At 47.5% G+C, this 12,880-nt stretch overlaps 1 protein-coding gene across 7 annotated transcripts in view; it reads left to right on the top strand.

Annotated features, from left to right (window-relative positions):
* LOC129869457 (tumor protein 63-like) overlaps nucleotides 1-12,880 on the top strand; it is a 272,771-nt gene that overhangs the window by 148,640 nt on the left and 111,251 nt on the right. The window contains exon 1 of one of the 7 annotated variants that reach the window (XM_055943899.1): nucleotides 10,051-10,129. The exons of the other annotated variants lie outside the window; for them this stretch is intronic. The gene's annotated coding sequence lies outside the window, so the exon portion shown is untranslated. Of the gene's footprint in view, nucleotides 1-10,050; nucleotides 10,130-12,880 lie in introns of those variants that run through there. 7 annotated transcript variants of the gene reach the window in all.

Genomic DNA, 12,880 nt, shown 5'->3' with positions numbered 1-12,880 from the left:
CACACACACACACACACACACACACACACACACACACACACACACACACACACACACACACACAGAAATCAGTTCCATGGACAGCCAAATTATTTTTTAGCTGACATTGATTGAACTAATACGTTTTTGGTATCTTTTAGTTGTTACTGTATTAGATTAAACAGGTGATTAGATCATGTGGAAATGTTGAAGTAGAAATGGTGAGTGGAGGCAGCTCCTGTTGTTGAAATGGTGCTGGAATAGTGGAGGCAGCTCCTGTTGTTGAAATGGTGCTGGAATAGTGGAGGCAGCTCCTGTTGTTGAAATGGTGCTGGAATAGTGGAGGCAGCTCCTGTTGTTAAAATGGTGCTGGAATAGTGGAGGCAGCTCCTGTTGTTGAAATGGTGCTGGAATAGTGGAGGCAGCTCCTGTTGTTGAAATGGTGCTGGAATAGTGGAGGCAGCTCCTGTTGTTGAAATGGTGCTGGAATAGTGGAGGCAGCTCCTGTTGTTGAAATGGTGCTGGAATAGTGGAGGCAGCTCCTGTTGTTGAAATGGTGCTGGAATAGTGGAGGCAGCTCCTGTTGTTGAAATGGTGCTGGAATAGTGGAGGCAGCTCCTGTTGTTGAAATGGTGCTGAATAGTGCTGGAATGGTCCCGTGTGGCTCAGTTGGTAGAGCATGGCGCTTGCAACGCCAGGGTTGTGGGTTCATTTCCCACGGGGGGACCAGGGTTCAATTCCCACGGGGGGACCAGGATGAATATATATGAACTTTCCAATTTGTAAGTCGCTCTGGATAAGAGCGTCTGCTAAATGACTTAAATGTAAATGTAATGTAATAGTGGAGGCAGCTCCTGTTGTTGAAATGGTGCTGAATAGTAGAGGCAGCTCCTGTTATTGAAATGGTGCTGGAATAGTGGAGGCAGCTCCTGTTGTTGAAATGGTGCTGGAATAGTGGAGGCAGCTCCTGTTGTTGAAATGGTGCTGGAATAGTGGAGGCAGCTCCTGTTGTTGAAATGGTGCTGAATAGTAGAGGCAGCTCCTGTTATTGAAATGGTGCTGGAATAGTGGAGGCAGCTCCTGTTGTTGAAATGGTGCTGGAATAGTAGAGGCAGCTCCTGTTGTTGAAATGGTGCTGGAATAGTGGAGGCAGCTCCTGTTGTTGAAATGGTGCTGGAATAGTAGAGGCAGCTCCTGTTGTTGAAATGGTGCTGGAATAGTAGAGGCAGCTCCTGTTGTTGAAATGGTGCTGAATAGTGGAGGCAGAAGGATTACTTTATCCTATCCTAGGTATTCCTATATAATATATATATAATATATAATATAATATATATATAATATATATAATATATATATATAATATATAATATGATATATAATATATAGAATAGTGGAGGCAGCTCCTGTTGTTGAAATGGTGCTGGAATAGTGGAGGCAGCTCCTGTTGTTGAAATGGTGCTGGAATAGTGGAGGCAGCTCCTGTTGTTGAAATGGTGCTGGAATAGTGGAGGCAGCTCCTGTTGTTGAAATGGTGCTGGAATAGTGGAGGCAGCTCCTGTTGTTGAAATGGTGCTGGAATAGTGGAGGCAGCTCCTGTTGTTGAAATGGTGCTGGAATAGTGGAGGCAGCTCCTGTTGTTGAAATGGTGCTGGAATAGTGGAGGCAGCTCCTGTTGTTGAAATGGTGCTGGAATAGTGGAGGCAGCTCCTGTTGTTGAAATGGTGCTGGAATAGTGGAGGCAGCTCCTGTTGTTGAAATGGTGCTGGAATAGTGGAGGCAGCTCCTGTTGTTGAAATGGTGCTGGAATAGTGGAGGCAGCTCCTGTTGTTGAAATGGTGCTGGAATAGTGGAGGCAGCTCCTGTTGTTGAAATGGTGCTGGAATAGTGGAGGCAGCTCCTGTTGTTGAAATGGTGCTGGAATAGTGGAGGCAGCTCCTGTTGTTGAAATGGTGCTGGAATAGTGGAGGCAGCTCCTGTTGTTGAAATGGTGCTGGAATAGTGGAGGCAGCTCCTGTTGTTGAAATGGTGCTGAATAGTGCTGGAATGGTCCCGTGTGGCTCAGTTGGTAGAGCATGGCGCTTGCAACGCCAGGGTTGTGGGTTCATTTCCCACGGGGGGACCAGGGTTCAATTCCCACGGGGGGACCAGGATGAATATATATGAACTTTCCAATTTGTAAGTCGCTCTGGATAAGAGCGTCTGCTAAATGACTTAAATGTAAATGTAATGTAATAGTGGAGGCAGCTCCTGTTGTTGAAATGGTGCTGAATAGTAGAGGCAGCTCCTGTTATTGAAATGGTGCTGGAATAGTGGAGGCAGCTCCTGTTGTTGAAATGGTGCTGGAATAGTAGAGGCAGCTCCTGTTGTTGAAATGGTGCTGGAATAGTGGAGGCAGCTCCTGTTGTTGAAATGGTGCTGGAATAGTAGAGGCAGCTCCTGTTGTTGAAATGGTGCTGGAATAGTAGAGGCAGCTCCTGTTGTTGAAATGGTGCTGAATAGTGGAGGCAGAAGGATTACTTTATCCTATCCTAGGTATTCCTATATAATATATATATAATATATAATATAATATATATATAATATATATAATATATATATATAATATATAATATGATATATAATATATAGAATAGTGGAGGCAGCTCCTGTTGTTGAAATGGTGCTGGAATAGTGGAGGCAGCTCCTGTTGTTGAAATGGTGCTGGAATAGTGGAGGCAGCTCCTGTTGTTGAAATGGTGCTGGAATAGTGGAGGCAGCTCCTGTTGTTGAAATGGTGCTGGAATAGTGGAGGCAGCTCCTGTTGTTGAAATGGTGCTGGAATAGTGGAGGCAGCTCCTGTTGTTGAAATGGTGCTGGAATAGTGGAGGCAGCTCCTGTTGTTGAAATGGTGCTGGAATAGTGGAGGCAGCTCCTGTTGTTGAAATGGTGCTGGAATAGTGGAGGCAGCTCCTGTTGTTGAAATGGTGCTGGAATAGTGGAGGCTGCTCCTGTTGTTGAAATGGTGCTGGAATAGTGGAGGCAGCTCCTGTTATTGAAATGGTGCTGGAATAGTGGAGGCAGCTCCTGTTGTTGAAATGGTGCTGGAATAGTAGAGGCAGCTCCTGTTGTTGAAATGGTGCTGGAATAGTAGAGGCAGCTCCTGTTGTTGAAATGGTGCTGGAATAGTGGAGGCAGCTCCTGTTGTTGAAATGGTGCTGGAATAGTGGAGGCAGCTCCTGTTGTTGAAATGGTGCTGGAATAGTGGAGGCAGCTCCTGTTGTTGAAATGGTGCTGGAATAGTAGAGGCAGCTCCTGTTGTTGAAATGGTGCTGAATAGTGGAGGCAGAAGGATTACTTTATCCTATCCTAGGTATTCCTATATAATATATATATAATATATAATATAATATATATATAATATATATAATATATATATATATATAATATATAATATGATATATAATATATAGAATAGTGGAGGCAGCTCCTGTTGTTGAAATGGTGCTGGAATAGTGGAGGCAGCTCCTGTTGTTGAAATGGTGCTGGAATAGTGGAGGCAGCTCCTGTTGTTGAAATGGTGCTGGAATAGTGGAGGCAGCTCCTGTTGTTGAAATGGTGCTGGAATAGTGGAGGCAGCTCCTGTTGTTGAAATGGTGCTGAATAGTGCTGGAATGGTCCCGTGTGGCTCAGTTGGTAGAGCATGGCGCTTGCAACGCCAGGGTTGTGGGTTCATTTCCCACGGGGGGACCAGGGTTCAATTCCCACGGGGGGACCAGGATGAATATATATGAACTTTCCAATTTGTAAGTCGCTCTGGATAAGAGCGTCTGCTAAATGACTTAAATGTAAATGTAATGTAATAGCGGAGGCAGCTCCTGTTGTTGAAATGGTGCTGAATAGTAGAGGCAGCTCCTGTTATTGAAATGGTGCTGGAATAGTGGAGGCAGCTCCTGTTGTTGAAATGGTGCTGGAATAGTAGAGGCAGCTCCTGTTGTTGAAATGGTGCTGGAATAGTGGAGGCAGCTCCTGTTGTTGAAATGGTGCTGGAATAGTGGAGGCTGCTCCTGTTGTTGAAATGGTGCTGGAATAGTGGAGGCAGCTCCTGTTGTTGAAATGGTGCTGGAATAGTGGAGGCAGCTCCTGTTGTTGAAATGGTGCTGGAATAGTAGAGGCAGCTCCTGTTGTTGAAATGGTGCTGAATAGTGGAGGCAGAAGGATTACTTTATCCTATCCTAGGTATTCCTATATAATATATATATAATATATAATATAATATATATATAATATATATAATATATATATATATATAATATATAATATGATATATAATATATAGAATAGTGGAGGCAGCTCCTGTTGTTGAAATGGTGCTGGAATAGTGGAGGCAGCTCCTGTTGTTGAAATGGTGCTGGAATAGTAGAGGCAGCTCCTGTTGTTGAAATGGTGCTGAATAGTGGAGGCAGAAGGATTACTTTATCCTATCCTAGGTATTCCTATATAATATATATATAATATATAATATAATATATATATAATATATATAATATATATATATATATAATATATAATATGATATATAATATATAGAATAGTGGAGGCAGCTCCTGTTGTTGAAATGGTGCTGGAATAGTGGAGGCAGCTCCTGTTGTTGAAATGGTGCTGGAATAGTGGAGGCAGCTCCTGTTGTTGAAATGGTGCTGGAATAGTGGAGGCAGCTCCTGTTGTTGAAATGGTGCTGGAATAGTGGAGGCAGCTCCTGTTGTTGAAATGGTGCTGAATAGTGCTGGAATGGTCCCGTGTGGCTCAGTTGGTAGAGCATGGCGCTTGCAACGCCAGGGTTGTGGGTTCATTTCCCACGGGGGGACCAGGGTTCAATTCCCACGGGGGGACCAGGATGAATATATATGAACTTTCCAATTTGTAAGTCGCTCTGGATAAGAGCGTCTGCTAAATGACTTAAATGTAAATGTAATGTAATAGTGGAGGCAGCTCCTGTTGTTGAAATGGTGCTGAATAGTAGAGGCAGCTCCTGTTATTGAAATGGTGCTGGAATAGTGGAGGCAGCTCCTGTTGTTGAAATGGTGCTGGAATAGTAGAGGCAGCTCCTGTTGTTGAAATGGTGCTGGAATAGTGGAGGCAGCTCCTGTTGTTGAAATGGTGCTGGAATAGTAGAGGCAGCTCCTGTTGTTGAAATGGTGCTGGAATAGTAGAGGCAGCTCCTGTTGTTGAAATGGTGCTGAATAGTGGAGGCAGAAGGATTACTTTATCCTATCCTAGGTATTCCTATATAATATATATATAATATATAATATAATATATATATAATATATATAATATATATATATAATATATAATATGATATATAATATATAGAATAGTGGAGGCAGCTCCTGTTGTTGAAATGGTGCTGGAATAGTGGAGGCAGCTCCTGTTGTTGAAATGGTGCTGGAATAGTGGAGGCAGCTCCTGTTGTTGAAATGGTGCTGGAATAGTGGAGGCAGCTCCTGTTGTTGAAATGGTGCTGGAATAGTGGAGGCAGCTCCTGTTGTTGAAATGGTGCTGGAATAGTGGAGGCAGCTCCTGTTGTTGAAATGGTGCTGGAATAGTGGAGGCAGCTCCTGTTGTTGAAATGGTGCTGGAATAGTGGAGGCAGCTCCTGTTGTTGAAATGGTGCTGGAATAGTGGAGGCAGCTCCTGTTGTTGAAATGGTGCTGGAATAGTGGAGGCTGCTCCTGTTGTTGAAATGGTGCTGGAATAGTGGAGGCAGCTCCTGTTGTTGAAATGGTGCTGGAATAGTGGAGGCAGCTCCTGTTGTTGAAATGGTGCTGGAATAGTGGAGGCTGCTCCTGTTGTTGAAATGGTGCTGGAATAGTGGAGGCAGCTCCTGTTGTTGAAATGGTGCTGGAATAGTGGAGGCAGCTCCTGTTGTTGAAATGGTGCTGGAATAGTGGAGGCAGCTCCTGTTGTTGAAATGGTGCTGGAATAGTGGAGGCAGCTCCTGTTGTTGAAATGGTGCTGGAATAGTGGAGGCAGCTCCTGTTGTTGAAATGGTGCTGGAATAGTGGAGGCAGCTCCTGTTGTTGAAATGGTGCTGGAATAGTGGAGGCAGCTCCTGTTGTTGAAATGGTGCTGGAATAGTGGAGGCAGCTCCTGTTGTTGAAATGGTGCTGGAATAGTGGAGGCAGCTCCTGTTGTTGAAATGGTGCTGGAATAGTGGAGGCTGCTCCTGTTGTTGAAATGGTGCTGGAATAGTGGAGGCAGCTCCTGTTGTTGAAATGGTGCTGGAATAGTGGAGGCAGCTCCTGTTGTTGAAATGGTGCTGGAATAGTGGAGGCTGCTCCTGTTGTTGAAATGGTGCTGGAATAGTGGAGGCAGCTCCTGTTGTTGAAATGGTGCTGGAATAGTGGAGGCAGCTCCTGTTGTTGAAATGGTGCTGGAATAGTGGAGGCAGCTCCTGTTGTTGAAATGGTGCTGGAATAGTGGAGGCAGCTCCTGTTGTTGAAATGGTGCTGGAATAGTGGAGGCAGCTCCTGTTGTTGAAATGGTGCTGGAATAGTGGAGGCAGCTCCTGTTGTTGAAATGGTGCTGGAATAGTGGAGGCAGCTCCTGTTGTTGAAATGGTGCTGGAATAGTGGAGGCAGCTCCTGTTGTTGAAATGGTGCTGGAATAGTGGAGGCAGCTCCTGTTGTTGAAATGGTGCTGGAATAGTGGAGGCAGCTCCTGTTGTTGAAATGGTGCTGGAATAGTGGAGGCAGCTCCTGTTGTTGAAATGGTGCTGGAATAGTGGAGGCAGCTCCTGATTTCTTTGTGACTTGCGGTTAACTCTCTGTGGTTCTAAATCAGTAGTTGTTTAGAAGTCCGAAAATGTCGGTAACATTCCCTTGCTTGACCCCTGCTGTAGGTCCTGTAACTGTTTGTTAAATGCAATATGTGTTGTGGACTTCACCACACAGAGGTTTTGCTCTCCAGTGTTGTAATGAAACAAACGTCTGGTTGAATTTATTCTGCTTATTGTCCTCGGCCTTTAGGCCTCTATATTGGGGTGGCGGCAGGTAGCCTAGTGGTTCGAGCTGTTGGACTAATAACCGCAAGGTTGCAAGTTTGAATCCCCGAGCTGACAAGGTACAAAATCTGTCGTTCTGCCACCTGAACAAGGCCCCTGAAATCACCGTTCCTGGGCCGTCATTGAAAATAAGAATTTGTTCTTAACTGACTTGCCTAGTTGAATAATGGTATAAGAAATATCATGGTGGCAAGCAGTGGAGGATGATAACAATGTCTGGAGAGGAGGAAACCATGTGTTTGATGTATTGGATTCCACTCCAGCCGTTACCATGAGCCTGTCCTCCCCAATCAAGGTGCCACCATCCTCCTGTGGTTCAAATAGAGCAAACACATACTTTGTAATACAGATTTTATTTTTCTGGCTTCCTGGTGATTTTACCCACACGCTGTGACTATCCTCTCTCTCTCTCTCTCTCTCTCTCTCTCTCTCTCTCTCTCTCTGCTCTCTGTCTCTCTCTCTCTCTCTCTCTCTCTCTCTCTCTCTCTCTCTCTCTCTCTCTCTCTCTCTCTCTCTCTCTCTCTCTCTCTCTCTCTCTCTCTCTCTCTCTCTCTCTCTCTCTCTCTCTCTCTCTCTCTCTCTCTCTCTCTCTCTCTGGGGAGAGGAAGTGAGAGTGGCGAAAGAGGGACAGGCAGATACTTTCAATGCAGGAATCAACATAATGTATAGGCTATCACTGTTGACCAAATAATGGTTCTAGAACAATCTACAGGAACGTTGTGCAGCAAAATCCCTGAGAATTACAGATGTAAGCTAAATGCTATGGTAAGAAGAAGGCAATGTCTTGTCGGGTTATTTTCAATTTATCGTCCCAGTTCTATTTTGGAGGTAGGTTCTGTAGCTGGAGGGAAGCAATTTAGCCCAGCACCTGCCTCACTCACCTTCCTCACAGAGGTCCCTGATCTCTCTTTCTCTCTCTCGCAGTCTTGCTCTCTCTCTCATCTATCAGTACATGCCTCACCTCTGCCTGAGCTGGGGTGGAGAACAGGGGGAGGAGTAGGAGGAGGAGGAGGAGAAGAGAGGTGCATGGGGCAGGGTAGAATAACTTGAAGGAATGTGGCAGTAACAGTGGCAGGAGAAAGGCTATATCCTAGCCTAATCAGCTGATTGAACATCCTGATAAAGCTGTGATCAGCTGAGCGTGGCAGACACAGCACTGTAAGGACAGGCACCCTAATAGAGGAACCCTATTCCCTATATAGTGCACTACTTTTGACCAGAGGCTCTGGCCAGAGTGTCATTTGGGACGCACCCAGGGAGAGAGAGAGGCCCATCTTAGAGTTGGGATAGAGTTTAGGACATAGCCAGGAGACTCAGAGCGGAGTAATTCTGTGTCTGCCACATCAGGATGTTCAATCAGTTGATTAGGCTAGGATAGAGCCAGGAGACTCTGTCCTCACAGCAGAGCAGAGGATCTCTGTCGACATGTTGAGGAGTGGCTCAGCTCCATGTTTCTGTTTAGAATCTCACTTTTTTTCAGAACATGAAGGGGGATAGTCCCTCTCATGTGTTACACAGCCATGAAGGGGGGTAGTCCCTCTCATGTGTTACACAGCCATGAAGGGGGATAGTCCCTCTCACAGCCATGAAGGGCGATAGTCTCTCTCATGTGTTACACAGCCATGAAGGGGGATAGTCCCTCTCATGTGTTACACAGCCATGAAGGGGGATAGTCTCTCTCATGTGTTACACAGCCATGAAGGGTGATAGTCCCTCTCATGTGTTACACAGCCATGAAGGGGGATAGTCCCTCTCATGTGTTACACAGCCATGAAGGGGGATAGTCTCTCTCACAGCCATGAAGGGGGATAGTCCCTCTCATGTGTTACACAGCCATGAAGGGGGATAGTCTCTCTCATGTGTTACACAGCCATGAAGGGTGATAGTCACACCGTTTCTGCTTCTTTGAATGCTTGAACAACAGTTACATTTTGCTGTAAGAATTTCCTACAATAAAAACACAACTATTGGAATGCAGATGTTGACTTTCATAACTTCTACAAATAACAGTCCATTATTTGAGTAATTTCCCCCTTTTCCCCCCCCCATTTGTTTTCATGTCAAGTCATGCTTTTTTCTGTTAAGGCTCGTCTGAATGGAATGAAAAAAAAAAAGGTGCTGACACACTTGAAACAAGAAAAAATATATATACTGTGTTTCCAATTCCCGAAGCAGGACTGTCTCGTGAGCGTTACCATTCATCTCAATTAGTCACACCTGAAATACCTTTCACTGCCATTTCAGCTGGTGTCTATGCAACTCCCTTGAGATTGTACATGATCTGTTATGAAAGGCATATCACCGGGTGTTGTTCAGGTAAAAGATTAGTTGACCAGTACGCTCATTTACAAAATGTCATTAAGGATATTATACTATCGCAGACAGGGATACACAACGTATGGCTAGATTATAACATTATCACTCCGTATAAAGATAACATGTCTTACTTCCATCTAACTTCGTCTGACGTGTTCGCTGAAGTGATTCACGGCCATTTTTATTAAGAATCATGTGATTCAGTCCTCTGGTTAGTGAGTTATTTAGCCCCGCCAGATGGCCTCTGGCTAGTTCACACATCACTGTCACCGTTGAAAATAACCCTGTGAGTTTTTCTTATCATTTACATGAGTCCATAGGGAAATAGAATCATCTTTCTCTCTCTGTAATTTATTCACTTATCTGTAGGGATTGTTTGCGTTAGAGTAGTCCTGAGCGATTAACTGAGCGATTACCTGAAATGTTAGTCTTTTTTGGGTGGTATTATTAAACAACTAATCGACCAACGTCGGATCCATTACTTGAATTCCATTTAGTTCTGTTTTTTTTCCTGTGAACCCAATGCATCGTTTCTCTAGAGGGAAATCAAATCATTCAAACGAGAAATTAGGTCAAGAACTATGTGTGACCCTCGGCTGAAGGGAGTTGTAGTTTATATTAGAAAAATATTCAACCTAGTTCAGTGCAGAAACATGGTAATTACCTACAATGACCATAATCCCTTGCGCCTGTTCTTTCAGGCGACGGGTGCGGATACACACACACAGACCATATGACAACGCATCAGAGAGGAATGAAACGACACAACAACGAGAGGGATAGAGACAGCTTGTGAGATTGCTCTACCTAATTGATAGTTGAAGTAGTTGATAATAAGCAGTTTTGAAAGTATGACTTATCTACTTTGAAGAACTAGTACAATTATTTAATCAGTCAGCTAGCTACTACTAGCCGAGCTGAATAAGATGACTCGTTCAACGGGGAGAACAGAGTTAACGGTAGATTGTTGCCAGGCTGGCTGATACTGCCTGAGCAGAGACGTAAATGAACGAAAAATAATTATGTCATCAAATAAATATTTGATTAAAGTATAGTAAGATATGTAAATAAATGATGGTAAATAAGTGATACGCAGTAATGGCCAGTCACTGCCGTCATGGGACTTTTATTAAGGGTTTTATTCTGTGTTACAGCATTTCTTTGTCAGGAAGAAGGGTGGTGATGGCTGAGGGAAGCTCTAAAATCATTTTCATGACATTATTTAATAATGCATTTCATGTAAAACATTTTAAAAAAAAATCAAAACCAAAATATATTTCCATGATTATTTTTTTAAATAATCTAACTGAAACGAACCGACCTCAAAAAGCAGTAATTGCTCAGCACTACATTGGAGAGAAGGGAGACTCTAAGAAAGCCCCTATTGCCCCTATCAGACTGGGCTCAGCTCAGACAACCCCTGCCCTACCTTAACATGCCCTGCTCTGGGCCTCTGATGGGACATCTGGTTCAGTTGAACATTGTGGTAAACGAGCCCGTGAGTTTTTTTGTACTTGATTACCTTGTCTCAAGACTTACAGTATGTTTACCTTGTCTCAAGACTTAGAGTATTTATATAAGAGTGATAGACCATGTTAGTGGGTTGGAAAGTACATCATAATGCTGTATCCACTTAGTGTGGGTTTCACTTTATTACATGTTGCTAATTTAGCAGAGTTACTAGCTAGCTAGGCAGTAGGGCAGTGGGGTGGAAGGGGGGAGGCAGTGGGGTGGAAGGGGGGAGGCAGTAAGGCAGTGGGGTGGAAGGGGGAGGCAGTGGGGGGGAGGCAGTGGGGTGGAAGGGGGAGGCAGTGGGGTGGAAGGGGGAGGCAGTGGGGTGGAAAGTGGGGTGGAAGGTGGAGGCAGTGGGGTGGAAGGGGGAGGCAGTAAGGCAGTGGGGTGGAAGGGGGGAGGCAGTGGGGTGGAAGGGGGAGGCAGTGGGGTGGAAGGGGGAGGCAGTAAGGCAGTGGGGTGGAAGGGGGAGGCAGTCAGGCAGTGGGGTGGAAGGGGGAGGCAGTGGGGTGGAAGGGGGGAGGCAGTGGGGTGGAAGGGGGAGGCAGTAAGGCAGTGGGGTGGAAGGGGGAGGCAGTAAGGCAGTGGGGTGGAAGGGGGAGGCAGTAAGGCAGTGGGGTGGAAGGGGGAGGCAGTCAGGCAGTGGGGTGGAAGGGGGAGGCAGTGGGGTGGAAGGGGGGAGGCAGTGGGGTGGAAGGGGGAGGCAGTAAGGCAGTGGGGTGGAAGGGGGAGGCAGTAAGGCAGTGGGGTGGAAGGGGGAGGCAGTCAGGCAGTGGGGTGGAAGGGGGAGGCAGTGGGGTGGAAGGGGGGAGGCAGTGGGGTGGAAGGGGGGAGGCAGTGGGGTGGAAGGGGGAGGCAGTAAGACAGTGGGGTGGAAGGGGGAGGCAGTAAGGCAGTGGGGTGGAAGGGGGAGGCAGTGGGGTGGAAGGGGGAGGCAGTGGGGTGGAAGGGGGGTGGAAGGGGGAGGCAGTGGGGTGGAAGGGGGGAGGCAGGGGGAGGCAGTGGGGTGGAAGGGGGGTGGAAGGGGGAGGCAGTGGGGTGGAAGGGGGAGGCAGTAAGGCAGTGGGGTGGAAGGGGGAGGCAGTAAGGCATTGGGGTGGAAGGGGGGAGGCAGTGGGGTGGAAGGGGGAGGCAGTAAGGCAGTGGGGTGGAAGGGGGGGGGGGGCAGTGGGGTGGAAGGGGGAGGCAGTGGGGTGGAAGGGGGAGGCAGTAAGGCAGTGGGGTGGAAGGGGGAGGCAGTAAGGCAGTGGGGTGGAAGGGGGAGGCAGTGGGGTGGAAGGGGGAGGCAGTAAGGCAGTGGGGTGGAAGGGGGAGGCAGTAAGGCATTGGGGTGGAAGGGGGGAGGCAGGGGGAGGCAGTGGGGTGGAAGGGGGGTGGAAGGGGGAGGCAGTGGGGTGGAAGGGGAGGCAATAAGGCAGTGGGGTGGAAGGGGGAGGCAGTAAGGCATTGGGGTGGAAGGGGGGAGGCAGTGGGGTGGAAGGGGGAGGCAGTAAGGCAGTGGGGTGGAAGGGGGGGGGGGGGCAGTGGGGTGGAAGGGGGAGGCAGTAAGGCAGTGGGGTGGAAGGGGGAGGCAGTAAGGCAGTGGGGTGGAAGGGGGAGGCAGTAAGGCAGTGGGGAGGAAGGGGGAGGCAGTGGGGTGGAAGGGGGAGGCAGTGGGGTGGAAGGGGGAGACAGTGGGGTGGAAGGGGGAGGCAGTGAGGTGGAAGGGGGAGGCAGTAAGGCAGTGGGGTGGAAGGGGGAGACAGTGGGGTGGAAGGGGGAGGCAGTGAGGTGGAAGGGGGAGGCAGTAAGGCAGTGGGGTGGAAGGGGAAGGCAGTGGGGTGGAAGGGGGAGGCAGTGGGGTGGAAGGGGGAGACAGTGGGGTGGAAGGGGGAGGCAGTGGGGTGGAAGGGGGAGACAGTGGGGTGGAAGGGGGAGGCAGTGGGGTGGAAGGGGGAGGCAGTGGGGTGGAAGGGGGAGGCAGTAAGGCAGTGGGGTGGAAGGGGGAGGCAGTGGGGTGGAAGGGGGAGGCAGTGGGGTGGAAGGGGGAGA

Source organism: Salvelinus fontinalis, chromosome 14 (genome assembly GCF_029448725.1).
Source record: "Salvelinus fontinalis isolate EN_2023a chromosome 14, ASM2944872v1, whole genome shotgun sequence".
Taxonomy (NCBI): domain Eukaryota; kingdom Metazoa; phylum Chordata; class Actinopteri; order Salmoniformes; family Salmonidae; genus Salvelinus; species Salvelinus fontinalis.
Note: the sequence above shows the minus strand (reverse complement) of the source record. Positions and strands in the feature narration are given on the sequence as shown.